Genomic DNA, 16,194 nt, shown 5'->3' with positions numbered 1-16,194 from the left:
GGACAACACAAGATTTTCTCATGGATTAGCTAAGAAATAAATAAAAACTCATTCATCTAACTCAAAGAGAGCATTGCTTATAAACATAACCAACAACAACAAAAAAAACTGAAAGGGATTAAAGATGACACTTGATGAAATTTTAATAAAAATGATTAAGGTATCAAGTCTTGATAAGGACCATGGAAGATAACTTGAGGATAAAACTTTTGATGAATCAAGTTTCCATGGAAAATTTATAATAAAAAATGGATCTTAATTTTAGTAAATTAAAAAGGAAATGGAAATCTGTATGGTAATTTATCAAGAATTAAATTGATTTAATTGCTAAGAAGACTGCCTTTCAGGTAAAAATTCATTTATTTTGTATTATTTGGGTTAGATGGTGTATTCATAATTACAGAATCAAAAAACATCAAGGGCAAAATTTCCACTGGCTCCAAATAGTAGGTCAAATATTCCTCACCCAGAATAGAAAATAAACACAAATCCTCAATGTGGCTTCAAGGACTAGGTTCTGGTCCCTGCTTTCAGCACATGTATCTTTGCCCTCTTGGCCTTCCTCTCTGTGTTCTGGCTGCAATAGCCTGAATAGTTCATCCTGTCTGCTTTACCTCTTCTGCTTTAGGGTCTTAGCCTCTGCTGTTCTCTACCTAGAAAGCTCTTCTGGTCCCTTTTGGCTGAGTTAGTTCTACTTCAGTAAACAAACACTTAGGTTAGAAAGCCTTTGATGACTCCCAAGACATTCCCTGTTAGTCATTCTCACAGCTTCTGTGCTTCTCCTTCAGAGCACTTACCATAGTTATAATGACAAGATTAGTTGCAATCTTTCGCAGCTGGTAGGTAGGTGCTGTGTTGCCAGCATCTATCACTGGGCATTGCATGAAGTGGAGACTTAACGGGTGACTAAATGGGTGTCCGAACAGAAGACCAAAGGACTGGGAGATGAGGTCTCTATTCATCCCTTCCGGATGTACTTGCTATAAAATCAGTGAACAACACAAAGCGATCAAGAGGGCTTGCCCAGGAGTTTGCAAAAGGCCAAGGAGACACAGTTCATCCCTAGTATTCTCCATGCTCATAGTAGCGTTTTTGTCCTGATTAATTTATCTGATAAATCGATGAGATCTGCCTTGATGAATGTATTGCCCTTATCAGATCACCCACTGTCTGCTTAGGTGTTGGACCACATTTCTGTCATTTGGGGAATTTATTCTGTGAACCCCATAGCAGGAAGAACCATTTAAACACGTGGTCTGTTAAAGAACAGATGAAGACTTTCCTTAAACCTTAAGCACCAAATGACAGATTTACCTTCCCATGAGTCACTTCTATGGGGATTTGTTGAATGGTAAATTCCTCACCAACTTCATTTGCATACAGAGACTGCTCATTCGAATGGGATAAACCTGGAGAGGTCACTTCCCTCTACTCTGGGAATAGTGGTATATGAGTTCCTTGAGGTTGCAAGGAAAAGAAATGCTGAGATCACTTTAGAGGGTTTGGTTTATTAAGGATCACAAAAAAGTACAAAATTGCACAATCCTAGAGCCAGATGACTTTTCATGTATATGGCCATAGGTTGGGTGTCTCTAAGTTACCATTTTCATATCTTAGTTTATCTCTTTCTATGGCTTCCACCAAGGTGGCACCTGATTCTCTTTACCTCTTTCAACTGCTTTTTCTTCTTTCTACATCTTAGCTTTGGCTGGCATCCTTTTCTCTGTGTCCCTTAGTTTCCTGACCCCCTTCAGGTGGGCCTCTGTGTGTTTCATACTTAAACATCCCAAGAAAAAAGATCTGGTTCATTCAATTTATTGCTATCTAACAAAAAGCCCCCAGGTCCTGTCAGATTCTCATCAAGGATACTACAAATCTCTATGGCGGCCTTGGCTGAAGCAGGAATTCCTGGTGCACTTAATGGTGACCAGGGGGCCAGGATCATCTGTGACTTTGGTGTAAGGAATGCTTTGTGGCTGTTTTGTGTGAAAATGAGCTGTAAACGTGGCCGACATTCAGAATTTCATCAGTAGTCTAGTCAATCTGTCCAAGGCTATGCTGTAGTCAGTAGCTCTCTTAAAGCTTTCTGGATCAAGGCAAAGTAAAAAGAAATGAAATGTATAGTTAGTTAATTACTCCCTGGTTATTACCATTCTGAGAATGGAGATCTTGGACAGGATGAAAGTGATCATTTCCCACTCACTTTAAATGTTGGCTTAGTTGTCCCAGTGACTATTGGTGCCTGGCCATGATTGAGCTGGTTAGGTTATGGGGATGAGAAAGGTGAAATGGAGTGAGATAGTGCATTTAAATTCTATTAGTGATGCCTTAGATCTCTGAAGATTGATGAAATCTCTTAGAGGACTTCAGAGAGAAGTTTCCCTTCAGCTGTTATGAATGGATTGTCGATAAACTAAAACTGTGTTTATCAGTCCCTCTTTTAGTAAAATTAGAAGTTACTGCCTTAGTTCCTCTGTTGGATGTGCTAGATTGGCACACTTGTGCAGTCCTGTATTGCAGAGGCCAGAGAGCTGAAACTATTTCCCAGGTTCCCTTGCTGTTATGGTTCAGGATAGAAATAAGTCTCCACCAGTTAGATACCTTCATGTGAGGGTTGGAAGGTGGTAGGGAGAGAAAGTCTATTTTCAAGCTGCTTTGATAGTTCTTCCAGCAAGCAGAATTATGAGAGGATGCTGTTTTGGCCTTACTATTCCAGTAGTTACTCTGTGTGGAGGGACAGCTGTGGCGATAGCGAAGGCTTCTTATCCTGTCTGCCTGCTCTCTGCATCACAGCTGTGGTGGTGTGTTCTTGATCACAGGCTGTCCAGTGGTGATTCCTGATTCCCACCTTTCCGATCATACAGAAAGTATGGCTCCCAAGGTGGGTCAGTTCTGTGACATTTGTGGTTTATTCCTGGAGGCCCACCTGAGAACTTGTTTCTCCATCCATCCATGGTAGATTTTTGAAGCATCTAATTCCTTGTATGAAAACCCTTTCTGCTTCTAAAACCTAGAGTGGTTTCTGTTTCCTACATGGGATGCTGATTGAGACAATTCCTGTGTTTATGATTGTTAGGAAGCTAAAAACAGTCACGGCCAGGCTTGTGAGCTAACATGTGAGATGAAATTCAGAAGTCATTCAGGATCTTGCCAAATCTAATTTTTACTCTTGATTTTGTTTTTAAAAAAAAGTTTTTTAAAAATCAATTCTTTTTGGCTGGCCCAGAACTGAGAGTCAGAAAAGATTTTGAGATGAACCTGATGAGGAAGATTGAGGAAGGCCCAATATCGAGGAAGACTGAAGAAGGCTCAATATCAAGTGATATGAGAGACCACCCCTTTTCTTATGTTTATAATTTGAAATAAATTGCTTCTCTCTAGTACACGCAGAAAACATTTCTTTTCATAGTCTTACTGATTAAAAAGGTTAAATTAAATATGCTACCCAGTGAAGATTTTCTGTTATTAAAATTGTTTATGGTCTGCTGGTAACTAGCCTTTCTAACTTTGTTCTAATGGATCAAAGTATAGCATATCACTCCCCACCTTCCCCCCTTTTCAAAAAAATAGATTATTTATTATTTTTGAATTATGGCTTTATCAGATCACTTTTTTTTTTTTTACATTTTAGCCAGTTTCCCATGACAAATTGCAAACCGGATTTCTCAAGCCAATATTTTAAGCAAGGAGCAAGATTTTGACAAGGCTATTCCACAGTAAACTACTTTTTCCCTTCTGTATGTTTTATGCAGAAATTTTCAAGAACAAGATAAGATTGTTTATAACTTTTATTGCTCTTTACTCAGTATTTGACTCTGTGGTTAGGAACCAGCTGTAGCCTAAACTGTATAATATTGAGCTTAGTCCTGATTCTTATGTAGAATTTACATCTTTAACACCAGTGCAAAGATCTGGGTTTGGAAGAACAGTCTCCTGAAAAGTAATTATTTCAAGATGAGTAAAATAGAGATTTTTGACTACCCCCTTTCCTTGTACTTGTTTCTTAAGATTCAGTATTACTTTTAGATAAGCCAATTGAATCCCTCCCTACTCCCACTGAGAGTAAAAGTAATACATATTATCTGCTAATATTATCAAGCTCTAGAAATGACTTTACCAGCTCTTGATTCTCTTTTCCATTACCTAAAGGATTAGCTTAAATTCAAGCACTGTAGCTGTTAGCAACTGCTGTATCAGTTAACAAAAACAAACCACTCCACAACTTAGTGGCTTAAAGCAACAGCCACTAATTATTCCTCACAAACCTAGGACTGGTTGGACACTTTGGCTGATCTGGACCAGATATTGTTGTATTAGGTGGGGATTGCTTATGTATCTGCAGTCAGCTGGCGGGTGGGCTGAGAATTGGTAGGTTAGGAGGCCTCAACTGGGACAATCCTCATCCTTCAGCAGCCTACCTGGACTGGTGCTGGTGGAAATGAGGGTTCCAAGAAAGCCAGCAGAAATGTGCAAGTACCTTGTCAAATTTGCTACTATCCTGTTGGCCAAAGTAGGTCACAAGGCCAAGCCCAGAGTCAGTGTAGGAGGGCAGTATCAAAGAGTGTAGGCACAAGGAGCATGAAAATTGAGGACAATAGTGCAGTCAAACTACCATAGCTATTCAACCCCAACTATCCTTTTTGTAAGAGTTTTCCAATATTGATTTTCTTTGTATTCAACAATTCCACTCAGAAAGTTATCTTAGGAAAATATCAGAACCAATTTACCTTGTAGGATTCACTAGAAAGCAACATTACTTAAATTAAAATTTTCTTTTGGTGTGCTACTGAGATTTTTTTTTTTTAATCCTTGAGCCACAGTGAATGGTTGGTAATATCTATATTGAAAAGATTCAGGCTAAAAATCAGTGTGGTCATTCTTTGCGTTGTAGAGCTTTTGTGTCTTACTTTTCCTTTTATTTGTAATTTGAAATAAATGAAGAACTTTTGGGAAGGCAGAAATTGGTACTTTCTAAAGATATTTAGGTGTTTGCCTCAGTTAGTTCCTCAACTTTCTCGACTTTACTGCACAGAATATCTGCACCCTGTATTCTAGTTTGAGAATATAACTTTTAACCATCTTTTATCAAGTTTTTATCAAAAGCCTAATTGCAAAAATTAACATTTGAGGGAAATTCCCTAACTTCCATGCACTCTCATTTAGATAATAAATTTTGCCCTTGGATCAAGCCAGAGTATCAACATTCTAGTTCTTTGGAGAACTGAGTTTGACAAAATGCATTTTGATATCTTACCATTGTCTTATAACAAGGAATAGTAAAGGAATGGCCAAAGGTAAGGGACTCTTATCTTTACTCTAGGCCTGTTTTTGTGGATGTCAAACATTTCGTTACACAGTATCTTTTTTATATGACCTGTGGGGAAAACTTACCATCCAACCATTGTTTTTATTTTGTGATCTCTATGAATCCTACAACTTCTCTGTTTCTCTTTTAAATTACTAGAAACTTTGAGGCAATATGTAGCCCAGCTCTACCACCTATATGACTATGGTGTGACATATCTGTGTACTACTCACTAGTTGGTTTTATTTTCTTGCTTCTTCTTTCTTATTTTGCCCAGACCGTCTCAACTTAAAAAAATTTTTTTAATCAATTTTATTTGTTTTATAAGTCACATCAAATCCTTTATGGAATGAGATGGGGTATAAATATATTTTTTAAAGTGCTAATTTATGGATTTACAGACGGTTTGGGGATAATTAAAGGGGTTAGAAGCTTTACTGTAGAGTGACCTTTCCCCTCCCTCCCTCCCTTCCATCCTCCTTCCCTCCCTCCCTCTCTTTTCCTTCCTTCCTTCCTTCCTTTCTCTCTCTCTCCCTTTCTTTCTCTCCCTCTTTCATTCTTTCTTTCTTTTCTTACTAATTTAAACAGAGGAGTTTACATTTTTGCTAGAAACACAACCACACGGCAAGTAACACAAAACTAAAGTATAAAACAAGTCTGAGACCTTCTTACATTACTATACATTGATTCCATTAAAAACAGTAAGGGGAATCAAGGATTGTTGTAGAAATGTTTTCCTTAAGGTACACACATTAATTGATTCATGTAAGATGGTCCCCGATTTCTTTTAGTTATTTAGCCCATGAGCTAGTACTTATTTTTGTGGTTGGATTAACAAGGATGCTTGATGGTTCAAATGTTTATCAGCCATTGTCATTCTCACGTGTCCTATTCTTAATGTTTTGGCTATTTTTGTTACAATGATTTCTACTAGGATTTTCAATAGGGTCAGTCATTAGTCTCAGGGGAATAAAATTAAGAAGGATCTTCATGTCTATTTATGTAATGGTTGGCTAGAGCAATTATGTTTTCTCATTGCTATCTGACTGAGCTGTTTTTTGTTCCTTAACAGATATTCACTTTTCTGACTCTGTTCCAAACTGCACTGCTGAGGTGAAAGTTAAGCCACATCAGGAATCCTGATGAAGAAGGAGGGGAATGGCTACCAAAGATTCCTTCCAAGAGATCTTTTTATACCCCTACATCATCATAACAGGGCTTTTGACAACTTAGGAGAACAGTCGAACAACAGTTAGAAATTAACTTCCTGAGATGAATGAGAAAATTTATTTAGAAAGAAGAGATACAAGGCAATATGTATTAGAAAATACAAGGCAAAATTTAGAAAATGTGAAAATACGCAATCACTTATCTCAAGATGACTCTCAAACTTTGCAAAAAATTACAAAGGAAAAAGGAAAAAAAATTAGCAAGGAAAATACCTGTCTCCAAGCCCATGCACTTTCTCCTTATTTGAAATATGGAATGACTCTTAGGCCCTTACCTGGGGCCTTTGGACTGAGAATTGCAAAATAATGCAGCTCATTCCCATAAACTTTATCATCTGGTTTCTCAGATAGAGCAAATGGGAACAGGTGTGAGAAAGCACAACCTAAGAACAGTCAGACCGACAGATAATAGCCAGACAGACAAGGGCCTGAAATATTTAAAGGAGACTTGAAGAACTAGAACAACATAATTGGTGCTGTTAAGAGAAGCCACTGTGTGTATCAGTGTTTTGCATTTAAAGTGATCATTGGCTATAAGTAAACAAAATAAATAATGATGTTGCACCTTGTTTAAGTGGTCATTGAATATGTGAAATACATTTAAGTTCTATCAAAAATGATGGCAAAATTTGAACATCTTTTGGTTCTTGATGGGGGAGCTTCATTTGTCTGGAAAATTCATTTATAAAAACAACCTCATTCCTCCGATATTATTTATGACTGAAAGGCCATTATATTTAACATTAATTGAATGCTAATGACATGGTTAGTGTGTTGTTTGAAGCAATGTTGTGATGGTTTTGATGCAGAATCATAACTCTTTATCACTCTCTGTGAAAGACAACTCACGTAGTTAAATTGCTTCTGTGCAAGGTAACCGAACATTTCAGATACTTGTATTCAGTAGTTACGTGGGATGTGGCGACAGATTTTACCCCATGCCCTCCTCCAACCTCTTCCTATAAGACTGACAACTGTATTTCATCAGAAATAGGGTAAGGAAAATGTAGAAAAGTAGCAGAGGGAAATGAACCTTGGAAGTCTCTGAGTCAACTACTGCTGTTGGCAACCTCTGGGCAGTCTGGGGCAGGTCATTCGCCTATTTGTTGATGTGCTGATTGAAACTCTGGGACTGGTTCTTTCCCTTAATACAAAACCAATTTTGAGCCAAGCCATTTAAGACCTTTTGAAAACTGACTCTAGAATAGCATGTGATATCCTGAGGAAAAAATAAACCATGATTTAGTAAACAGAATGATCCACGGAGTAAGGATTGCTTTATATGGTGTTCTCACAGAAACAGAAGGCACAGATGATCAAGTGTGGCCAGGAAAAAAAATCCTTGATGCACCCATGTGAGTTCCAACTTGAAATGGATTTCTGGAAGTCCCCAGCCTAGCGTTTGCTGCCCACCTGTTTTGGGAAGTGGGTGGAAGAATTCTCACCAAGCCTGGGAAATAGAAAGTCCACTTACCCGATGAGGTGCTAGGAGAAATTAAGAAATGTTTGTGTCATTTCATAGTGACCACGGTGTTTGGGATTGTTCCTTCAAATTCCTTTTTCCATAGGCAGATGGCAAAAATCAAGAGTGGTGGAGAGTGCTGGCCTAAGATTTGACTTCAGTTTGATTGATGATAATGATGACAAGAAAGATAGTACAGTAAAACATGCCCCACAGTGATAAGAATTTGGCTTTATGGTGATTGGCAATTGAGTCCTATCCCCTGCTTGAGCCCTGTTCTTGCTACATTAATTTTGCTATATCTTGACTCTGAATTGTATAAGAATGAATATTTTGGACCTCCCAATATTATATGTCAGGGTTTAAGGGTGATGATGATGAGGTCACCTCTTGTTGAGTGTTTACTCTGTGCAATGCGTTCCTTGTACTGAGCCCTTCATGTTTGTTATTTCATTTAATCTTCACAGCCAGCCTGATGCAAAGCCTATAATGACTTCACATTGGACTTAAAATAAAACCACGCTTTACACCAGGGCTTCTAAGGCCCAGCATGATTGGTCCCCATCTACTGCTTGTCCTGCTTCTTTTTCACTCACTCTGCCACAGCCACATAGGCCTCTGTTTTGTTCTTGGAACATGCGAACTCCTTCCCTCCTTAGGGCTTTTCTACCAGCTGTTCCCTCCGCCTGGGCGTCTCTTCTCCTAGACCTAGGCATGGATGACTCCACTTGTCATTCAGGTCCCAGATTAAATCTCACCTCCCAGAAAGGGTTTCCTTGACAACTCCAATCTAAAGCATCTCCTCTATACCTCCTTCACATCACTCTGTTTTATTTTCATCATAACACCTAACGGTCCCTGAAAATTTTCATGTTGCTTAATTAAAACTATTTCCACCAATGTAATGTAAGAATTACATTCTCAGGCATGTAATCTTTCTGAGAATTTGGACCAAACATGTTCTTTGTTTTTATGTTTCCAGCTCTTAGAACAGTGCTCGGCACACAGAAGGTATTCAATCAATAAATCAATGAACCCCAATGTTTGGATCAGGAAGCTGAAGCACAGAGAGGTTGTCTATTTTAGGCCACCCAGCTTCTAAAGGCTTATGCAGTATTTATTCAGGCTTAATCCCGAAGCTCATTTTCTTAACCACCATGCTTTAAGACACTGATTAAGAGATCTCTTTACATCAAACCTGAACTCATGTAGAGATAATAGCTGAAAACTAAACTTCGATGCCCAGGAGAGGGATTCTGGTTGTGTTGTAATCTACTAACTAAGTTAATTAGTTAACTTATTGAACCACTTTATTGAACCACTATGCATTAAATAGTGCCCATATTTCTCAAAAGTGCTGAATTTCAAGACTATGCACTCAGGAGAGAGCAGAGCTGGAAAAATATTTCAATTTTGTTCTAATACTTTTGATCAACATAGATGCTTTTATCTTCTTCAGCAGTTTAACTATGAAAAGTGAAGCTTAAATAGACACACAATTTAGTCTGTTCTAAATATGATTAAGGAGTTTAAGCATAAGCATAAACAGCAAGTAACAAATACTGTCACTTTTTGTTATGTTCTCCTGCAAGTGTTTATTTTAAAATACGTAATCCATTTTTGACAAAAAGCACACAAGTTTGCAGGCTTGCATTACATTTGCATCATTGCAAATAATTTGTTTTGAATTATGTGTAAGGAATAAATGTAATTTCTGGGTTCCTGTAAGTGCCCTGTCATAAGCTCTCCTTAAGTTATTTCACACCCTGCAAAGTTTAATTTAAGCATGCTAGTTTTATTTGATAGGTTAAAAGGAATTAAATTAGTTTTAAAATAAATTATGCTGCAAATAATATAAATGCTAATAGGAAATGTATTCCATAACACTAACGCTATATTTCTTGAGGCTGCTGAAGCCCAGTTATTACAGGCAATCTTAGCCTACAATTGATCAACTTAGGAAATGAGTTTTGCTGACACAGGGGAAAGCATGTGTGTGTGTGTGTGTGTGTGTGTGTGTGTGTGTGTATTGAGGAAGGTAGGGACAGTCCACCTTTTGTGGTCCTGCTTTCTCTGACCTCATGATGACGTGAACTTTCCTTTGTTTCCTTGTTCTTTAGTTTGGAATCTTGGGGTGTGACTGTCCCAGTGAGTTAGCTACCTTTCTTTGCAACAGAGAGAACCAACAAGATACTGGTGCTGGTGCAGAGGGAACTAACAAGATATTGGAGTATGGGGCGTGGGTCTCCCAGAGATACCTCTCCTCCCTAAATGAAGAAGCTGTGGACGGCTGCTCATACTGCTTGGGGAAAGTCGGATGGGCTCCTCAGATCCCAAGTTGGAACTTTTATGGGTCTTTTGCCATAAAAATACTGTTGTATATTATTTTGAGAGAGTAGAAATAATGGTGTTGTTAGTAGTCTGTCTCAGATACATTCTAGGTTAATGTGTATTTGTATATTTGCAAACTGGCCCAGGAACAAATGAGAGAAAGATGTCTAATTCTAAACAACCAGCATATAAACTGCCTCTGGGAGGATAACCCTTTCCTAAGTTGATGGCTGCTTGTTATTCTGTACTTGACACCATTAAGTTAGTAGCTGGTGAATGTTTGTGGTCTTATAATTTCTTTTTTTTTTTTTAATTATATATTTGGTTGCGCCGGGTCTTAGTTGTGGCACTCAGGATCTAGTTCCCTGACCAGGGATTGAACCCGGGTCCCCTGCATTGGGAGCGTGGAGTCTTAACCACTGGACCACCAGGGAAGTCCTAAGTGGTCTTATAATTTCTTGACCTTGTCTGCCAGGTTGGTCTTAGACACAGGAACGAAGTATTAACCTCATAAAGAAATCGTATTGAAATAAGCAGCATAGATCTCTAAGGTGAAACCTCGTACTTTCTGTCTTTACATAGGATTTACAAAAAGGGACTTACAAAAAGGGTCTGAGCTATTCAAAGGGTGAAAGGAAAAAAAATGATGGAAGGGAGGAGGGAGGGAAAGACCCAAGGAAGGAAGGAAGGAAGAAAAAGATAGTAGGAGGGAAGGAAAAAAAAAAGAGTTGGACATGGCCTAATAATAGTTTTCACATTATTAAACCTGTTTCCTTGCCCTAATTTCCATCATCACTGAATCCATAGTGAAAGATGTAAGTTCAATAATGTGAAATGTAACTCATTCATTCGTTTGTTTATTCTGTATTATTTTTACAGACTCCTCCGTGCCTATTTTTCTCTTAAAATGTTACTAAGTAGCCAGCAGAGGGTGCCCTTTCCTTAATTTAAGTCTTTCCAACCACTTCCCAAAAAGGGAACAAGCTGTTTTATAAGATCAAAAACTGTTATCCAGTGAAAAGGGCTGAAGGACCTGTAGCCTCTCTTTTCTTTCCTCTTCCAAATGTTACAAAATGGAATATGTAAAAGGCATAGGGGATGCAGTCTCTTTCAGCTTTTTCTGCTAATAGTAAAATCTAATCTTGATGCCTTCCTTTCTTTAGTGGAGCTAGGATTATCAAGCCTGTGTCCTCCTTCATGAACCGATGTTTTTTTCAGTTTGCTACATTCTTGGAGATTCCTTTTTTCCTCAATCTGTGTGTGTGTGTGTTTGTATTCTTCCTTTCTTTCTATACCAACGTTGTCCAATAGAGATATAATGCAATCTGCACGTGTAATTTAAGTTTTTCGTAGTCACATTAGAAAAGTAAAATGAAACAGGTGAAATTAATTTTAAATATATTTTATTTACTCTAGTGTACCTAGTTTTCATCATTTTAATGTATAGCCAAAATAAAAATATTAATAAGAAATTTTATATATATATTTTTTGGTACTGAGTCTTTGAAATCCGGTGTGTATTTTATGGCACAACTTACGGCACAACTCAACTTGGCCTGTCACTTTCAACTGCTCAATAATTACATGTGACCAATGGCTACAGTATTGGACAGTCCAGCTCTACACCTTCCCCCTTTCTTTCATCATTTCCCCATCTCTACCTAAACTGGCAGAAATCAGTGTATTACAAAATGATGCTATGTGTGCAGGGACCCTTTAGGTCTAATTATCTACTAATTTGGATCATGTAGGAAACATGGCAAATGACCTGCATTGCTTTGAGAGACTGTCATCTACCAGTTTTGAGATCTTTTAATAGAATGTAAATAATATTTCTTAGCCTGTTGATTTTTAAGTGGCTCTAATTCTCTCTAGCACAATAGGAGGTGTAGATTTGACTCAAAACCTTCAATTTTATTTTTCTGAGTTTGTTTTCAAATACATGATAATAATTACAATCTACTGTGTATTTCCTATATGCCAAGGACTGTGTGCTAATTATTTACCCAGATGATTCCATTTAATTGTCACAATAGCCCTTTGGGTTAGTTACTATTATTATCACTTCTATTTTAAAGATGAGGAAACTGAGGATGGGAAGGGCTAGGGAGTTGTCCAATGTGACCCAGCTAGAACACAGCAGAGGAAGGCTTTCATGCTGGGTCTGCAGGGCTCCAAATCCCAGCTTCTTTAACTTTATGCATGGTATTTTCCCAAGTTGTGAGTATATTAACTGCAAGTTTAGGATGTCGGTAAAGAGTAGAATTCTGCAAATGGAAGTAATCCTAGAGTTCCTGTAATCACACCTTTCTGTTTTATAGGAAACACACATACACACACAAAACCAAACCTGAGGCTGAAGGAGGCTGAGTAGTTTCTCCTTTGAATATTCAGGTCTAGAACTCAGGCCTTCTGATTCCAAGCCCAGCGCTCTTTCCTCTGATTAGAAATGTTTCCATATTTGGACTCCAGTTTATAGGACCATTAACAGTCCTCTCTAAAAATGAGGCAAGAGGTTTCAAATTCTTCTCAGGGCAAAACAGAACTGACATCAAAAGGTTTGTTTGGGGTCATTTGTTTCATCGTGACTTTGATTTGGCCTTGGTCTTTATTTAGCATTTCAGTTTTATGCTCTGTGACAAGTTTGGCCATGTTGGAGGACCGTCCAAAGGTCAGCGAGCTGGCTGCTGACGATTGGATGCTCCCTCAGAAGCCAAAGTCTATTACTGTGCAGTGGAAATCCCCAGCTCACCTCTGCAGGAGTATTGTGTCCACTCTCTGGAAGTTGTGGGCATTGCAGGCTTTTCGCACCCTGCTCCCTGGGAGCCTGATGCTGGTCGTCAGCACTTCATCCTGCTGGGACCTGGGTCACGGCAGGTCAATGGCTCTCTGGTGTTCTGGGCATCCTCTTTCTCTCTCGTTCAGTCAATGATTCTGATTCTCTTTCACTTTCTCATCAGAGGCTGTGGTCTAGAGGAGAAAGACTATTCCTGAATTTAATTGTGCTGTTTTTTTTTTCTTCTCTGATTTGAGTACAGATCTCCCCAACATCTTGCCTAAGGCTCATGATAACTGTCATAAAGCTTTTGTTTCCAAGTAATAGCTCATGCCAACATCTATAAATAGGCTTCCTCTAATCTTGGATATACAACACATTTTTCATATTAAACAGTATATTTAAGTATTCCTACAACTATTACTTCTCAGCTAATATTGAATTTGTTCCAAGAGAGACTATATTTTTCAAGGCTGGAAATATCCCATCCATAACGTGTTTAATAAGATAATTCTCTTTGTCTTTATGAAAAAGGATGATCTGGGTTTAAGTTCCAGCTCTGCCACTTAGCAGGCAATGACCTTGGGCACATCGAGTAACCTCTGTGAGTTTCAGTTTCCTTACCAGTAATATGAGACTGATGATAATTACCTTCCTCACAGGATTAATGTGAAGAACAAATGACACATATGAAAGTGCTTTGTAAAGTGTAAACTATTCAAACCTTAGTTTATGTCACATTTTCACATATCTGTGAACACATGAATACATATATGTTATGGACATGATTGTTTATATGTCATGATGTAGACTTGGACCAGTCTAGGTCATAGTTATCACTCTAGGGCAGTGGTTCTCAACTGGGGGCAATTTTGTATCCCAGGGGATACCTAGTAATGTCTGGAGATATTTTAGAGTGTCACTTTAGGGAGATGGTGTAGAAATTTAGGAGGTAGAGGCCTGAGACTCATCTAAACATCCTACAATGCACAGGTTAGCTCCCACAACAAAGAATTATCTGTTTGAGAAACCCTCCTTTAGGGCATTGCTTCTCAAACTTTAGCATCTATCAGTGTCACCTGGGAAGCTTGTTACAACACAAATTGCTGGACTCTATCCCTACATTTTCTGATTCAGAAGGTCCAGTGTGGGGTCCAAGAATTTGCATTTCTAAGATGTTCCCAGGTGATGATGATGTCGCTGGTCCAGGAACCACACTCTGAGAACCACTGCTGGAGATGATTCTATCAATATGCGCTGGTTGATTTCAGAGGCTGCTTTGCTTAGCCTACCAAGTAAGCTAGTGTTTTTACTTGTTAAATGGTACAAAATTTGTACCAGCTAGTGGAAGAGTCTGGCTTCAGGTCCAAATCCCTTGTGTGATCTCTGTGTGATTAGAAGCAATTACAAAGCTTTGTTTGGCAGGCCTCATGGAGGGAAGCTGCCTTCCCCACTCCAGACTTGGTGCATTACAGTTTTCTGGAGGGAGTTGCATGCAAGCACTCAGGTTCCCCCACCTCTCCATGATCATAGACATAGCTGCCTTCCTAGCCCAGGTGCCTCCATTCTAATGCCTCTTTACTGAGGGTCTTGGCTAAGACACTTCTCCCTTCGACTCACCTTTCCATTTCTAGTCTTTCCCCTTCCCCGTTTCTCCAGCTTATGGAGTCCATAAAGAGGGAGGAGCCTTTGGTTTAGGGCTCCTTTTGCTTGTGAGTTGATTTCTCTGACTGTCCTGCATGTCATATGAGCCTCACCTGTGTTGTTTCGTGGTGGAAAATGGAACAGAGGGGAGCTGAAGCCTTTCTCTTTTGCCTCTTACTTGCACTGTCATAGTAAGTGAATAAAGCCTTGATTGTTACTCTCAGTTTGACTCATTGTCCTAATTGACCCCCTTGAGACCTGATTGTTCAACAGTAAGTATTAAGTATTTTCCTTTACCTATAGTCTCCCCTCAACCCGTGTGCTGTCAATACAAATGTTATAATAAAAATATGTGGTGTCACTGCCTACTCCAGAGGAGCAATTCTCAACCTTGGCTGTACATTGACATTACCTGGGGATCTTATTAAAATGCAGTTTCTAATTCAGTAGGTCTGAGGTGGGGCTTGAGATTCTGCATTTCTGCAAAGCTCCAAGATGATGTCAATTCTGCTGGTCCAGGGACCACACTTTGAGTGGCAAGATTAAAGTTTCAAGGAAGTAATGATTTCATTAAGAGAATTACAGTAAATACACAGCGACATACAAAACAACTACAGTGATACCACTCAGTGGTATCAGCTGTTTCTAATATTAAAAAATGAGGTGATTTTAGAACAGAGGTGCTCAACCCAGGTGCATTTGAGGAGCTTATAATTTTTAGCACGGAAACTCAAACAATGTTTGAGTATGGCTGGAGCCTGGAGAGTGGAGGAGAGTGTGAATTCTTATGAATCTAGACAGGTACTATATTCAGGACTCATTTGGTTACAGGCAGTAGAAGCCCAGCTTAGGGAGTTGAAGTAAAAAAGGGAAATTGTTGGCTGGTTGAGGTCCATGAGTGGAGCTGGCCTCAAGGGCAGTGAAATGAGATCATCAGGTCTGTTTCTTTGCTCTCTTACTCTCCTCTACTTTCCTCTGTGTGTTGGTCTTCCTCTCCTCCGTTTCGGAGGCATGTCCTTCATATGGATGGGGAATGGCAGGGCATGATTAGAGGCAGCTCAAGGTTTACAGCAACCCAGTTTAGCTACCAAAAAGGAAAGCGAGGTCTTCTTTCTTCCAGAATATGTATAAAATCCCAGATAAGAACTCTATTTGCAACATATACCATTCTAGCCAATGACTGTGGCTGGGGATGGAAGGCTTACTGTGATTGGCTGTCCACCAAAATCACAGGTAGTGGGGAAGGGAAATTACCTTAGGGAGAAAAGAGTGGCTTTTATCCAGAAAAAAAGGACAAGGGGAGGCTGAGCCGACAGAACCAAAAGATATTCACTAGAAATATCTAGTAGGAATATGGAGGGAGTATACATACCACAATAAGACCTTGAACTTTTCCCTAAAGGTAGCTTAGATGAAAAGTTTAGTTTTGAATACATTGTTGAGCTGT

This window comes from Balaenoptera borealis (genome assembly GCF_965194805.1).
Source record: "Balaenoptera borealis genome assembly, chromosome: 5".
Lineage (NCBI taxonomy): Eukaryota > Metazoa > Chordata > Mammalia > Artiodactyla > Balaenopteridae > Balaenoptera > Balaenoptera borealis.
The sequence above is the reverse complement of the archived record's forward strand: the minus strand, read 5'-3'. Positions refer to the sequence as shown.